The sequence below is a fragment of the Chiloscyllium punctatum genome, chromosome 30, assembly GCF_047496795.1.
Source record: "Chiloscyllium punctatum isolate Juve2018m chromosome 30, sChiPun1.3, whole genome shotgun sequence".
Taxonomy (NCBI): domain Eukaryota; kingdom Metazoa; phylum Chordata; class Chondrichthyes; order Orectolobiformes; family Hemiscylliidae; genus Chiloscyllium; species Chiloscyllium punctatum.
In genome coordinates this window covers 63,421,069-63,425,103 of record NC_092768.1, presented here as the reverse complement: position 1 = coordinate 63,425,103, position 4,035 = coordinate 63,421,069, and positions in this window count along the sequence as shown.

The window sequence follows — 4,035 nt, the reverse complement described above, 5'->3', positions numbered from 1 at the left end:
CGCTAAAAAGTAATCCTTTAAAGCAGGTGCAAGCAACACATTGTTATTGGGGTACACTGCATGGAAACAGATACTTCGGTGTATCTTGTCCATGCTCACCACATAGCCAAATTTAAACAAGTCCCATTAAACAACGAGCTGTTGGAAACAGAAAGGTGAAACGTAGAATGGCTTCAACTTTCGGTGCTGGCTGCCACTGAGCCGTAGCAGGGCTGACTGAGGCTTGTTTCTGTAGTGTAGTGGTCATCACGTTTGCCTTGCATGCGAAAAGTCACCAGCTCGAAACTGGGCAGAAACTGCTTTGCTCTTCAAAGGCAGCCTTTTACATGGACAAGAACGGAGCTTTCTTGCTTGCTTTCCCATCTGCAAACCTGCATTCGAGTTTGCTTGAACAAATCTGCTCTCGTAGTGAAATTTAATGCAATTCCATTTACTTACAGTGCAAAGCCTAGTAAAGTGTTTCTCCAAGCTGGTTCTGATCATATGCTATTCTGTTTGAGAGTGTAGTTACCCCTTTCTGATCCTTCCACGAAAAGCAGTACCGCATTTGCATTCCTTGCGCAGCCGGCCCGGTTCAAAGACAGGGAAGAAGCTGATGTGCTGGTCTCACAGCGCACCACGGATTCCTGAACTAGTCTGTCTGTCAAATGTACCCCAAAGTCGTCTCTGAAAGACCTCATTTGGAAGGTGTCTGTCGTTATTGAACGTGCGAGGATTGGCACCAGAGGTCCTGAATCATGTTTCGGAGCAGTTTGCACGTTAGTGGCTCATTCAATCAGCAACAGCAACGAAAGAAATTACACTCTCAGAGGAACCTTTGGACTTGTACTTTCATAGCGTCGCTAGTATTAAGGTGCGCCCCGAGATCTAAGCCACGTTGGAACTGAAACGGAGGAATCGACAGAGAGGCTACAGAATGACATCGCATCCATTTGGTTTTCTTTAAATCACTGACGAGCAGGAAAATGTAAACGGTGAGGGCGAGTGGGGAAGTGAGGCAGTTGCAGCTCTGGTGAAACTCCTTCTTTGTGACTCACTCAGCAACCAGCCACGTGAAGGTGACTCAGGCGTGAGAGCTCTTCACGTGCAGTTTGCACACTTCCGGAGTGGGGGTGGGGTGAGGTAATTACCTTTTGACTTCTGTTACTATGTTCAGAAACTGCCTTTTAGATTGAGGTGAACACAAACTGCACTTCTAAAAAGCACCATGTATATTATTAAAATTTATTGAGTCGCTTTTCATCGATTCCCAGACAGGTTTCCAACTCAGTTGGTATCCATGAGGCTCATGTCCAGGTGTGAACATCTCTGCAGCAAATTGCACGGTTCAGGTAAAAGGCAAGGAAAGTGGCATCTCGAACCGGCCCCGAGGTCAGAGCATGCTCACAATGTGATCTGTCGTTCTCGGATTATAATGCGACCTCCGGTTTTAGGGTGGAGAACATTGTTTGGGACCCTTATTCTGCAAAACAGACACCGTGACTGAAACGATGCTGCGCGGTATGATGTGGAACACGGCCTGCTCAGCTTTGTGCATTTTCCCTGGAGTCCGGTGTGCTTCATGTTCCGTGTAAACGTGAAAGTCGTCCTGTTTCGATCAATGGGTGAAATCATTTAGCAAAGCAAGAATCGAAATTGCAATAATGTCAAGCAGCTCATGGTTATTTGACCAAATCACAAGCGAACATATATTCTCACGCACTCACAGATACATTTGTAGCTGAAAAGAGTCTGAGAAGATAGACTCAGCTTACCATTGATTTTTGTCTGGATTCATGGGCTATCATTATCTGCAGCGAAATTGACATTGTATCCGGGCACATCCCAGCAGCTGTGCGAGTCGGAGAGGGATCATGGAACCCTTTGCATCTATTGTTAGGCAGGAGTACAAGTGGGGATGTTGGGCGTGTCTGGTCGTGTGGCCGAGCTGTCTAAGTTGCTGAATCCAGGTTCCTCGCTCCAAAAGGGCGTGGGTTTGAATCCCACTGCTGCCTTTTCTGCTGACCAACTCCAACGACGCCGCTTGTTGAAATGTTGCTTTGGTCCCCACTGTTTTGATGCTGAAAACAAAAGAAAAATGGGCTTGCTTCAAGGGGAATTCCCTGTGGTGTGGGACAGTGCTGAATATTTCAAAGTGTCTCTGCTGTCATGATCGTGTTCGCCTCCCGTCCGGAAAATCGCCAACAGTTCTGCTGTTCCAGGCAAGTTGAGTTTTTACTGGAACCGAATGGAGACTGTTATTTCATCACTGTTGTGAAACAAAGACCTGCGGTGACTCGACTCGTCATTATTTAGTTTACTGGCCAATGGGAAAATCGTTCCAATGAATTTAGATGTCATATGTTATTGAATTTCTCCCATTTCATTCATTTCCGTCCTGGAGACATCGGAAGGGAAAGGTAATCTAATCGAGACTGTGATTGGTGAAATTCACTTTTTATGGCCCATTCTTATTATGTTCTTTGTTTCTCTCTATTCAACATTGTCTGGGAAGTGGTGGCGCACTAAGGCTGCAGTATGTTTGAAAGAATAGTTTGGAATTGCCCTGTTGTTAGTTGTGAGATTACTTTATAACTCATAGTCCATCTCGAGCTTATAGCCAATAGGAAGTTCGGTCCCACCTTGGGAACGTCGTCTGGATGTGAATGTGAATGAAAAGAGAAATTGCTTGAGAAACTCAGCAGGTTTGGCAGATTCTGCGGAGTTAAAGCAATGTTAACGCTTCAGATCCAGTAATCCTTCATGGTAACTGAAAGGAGCTAGGAAAAGGTGCAGATGGGGGGGGGGGGGGGGGGTTTGGGGGGCGAGGCTTCTCACTGCTGCAATAGGTGGAGATGGAGCCTAGAAAGAGACAGAAGAGCAGGCAGACAGATAAAGGGGACCGATAATTGTGAGGCAGGGAGAAAGGAAAAGCTGATCACGGGGCGACAGATGAAAATGGAATTGGCTGTACCTCCATTTTGACAGAGCGGCGAGGAGAGAAGGTGGAGTGAAGAAAGGGCTGCTGGGAAGGTAAGAGCTTAATTTTTATTTGGGCAATGGCTGCATCCGAGATACTACACGTGTAGTATCGCCCTCCCGCACATCCCGCACCCCCCCCTCCACCCCCACCTCGAACTGGAAGAAAAAGATTCTGGAAGAGAAAGCTTTCATTTTTCTTTATCTTTCTTTTTCATATATTCAAGTGCATTGTTTGGGTTTAGTTATTTGATATGAAGCTAAGCCTACAATGTCAGGGGACCTCAGAACGATGCCCTGTGCCTCTTGCTTGATATGGGAGGTCAGGGACGTGTCTGATGTTCCTGAACCTTACACTTCCAAGAAGTATGTCCAGCTGAAGCTCTTGTTTGACCGTATAACGGATCTGGAGCTGCGGATGGACTCACTGTGGAGGATCCGCGATGCTGGGGAGGTCGTGGATAGCATGTTTAGTGAACTGGTCACACGCAGGTTAGGATCGCTGAGGGAGACAGTGAATGGGTGACCAAAAGGCATAGAAAGAGTAGTAAGGCAGTGCAGGTGTCCCCTGAGCTCATCTCCATCCAAAACAAGTATACCATTTTGGAAACTAGAGGGAGATGGCCGACCAGGCAGTTGCCAGCATGACGGCACTGTGGTGGGCACTGCTGGTCAGAATGGCGTGAAAAAGACTCATGGGTCCATAGTAATAGGGGATTCTATTGTGAGTGGAGTCGACCAGCGGTTCTGTGGCCGAAAACGGGACTCCTGGATGGTATGTTGCCTCCCAGGTGCTCGGGTTAGGGATGTCACCGATCGGCTGCAGAGCATTCTAAAAGGAGAGTGTGAACAGCCAGTTGTCTTGGTGCATACAAGCACCAATGATATAAGTAAAAAACAACATGACGTCCCAAAAGCAGAATTCAGGGAGCTAGGAGAGAAGTTAAAGAGAAGGACCTCAAAGGCAGTGATCTCGTGATTACTATCAGTGCCACGTGCTAGCCAGCGTAGAAATGAAAAAAAAGGCAAGATGAACACGTGGATGGAGGGATGGGAAGGAAGGAGGGGTTCAGATTT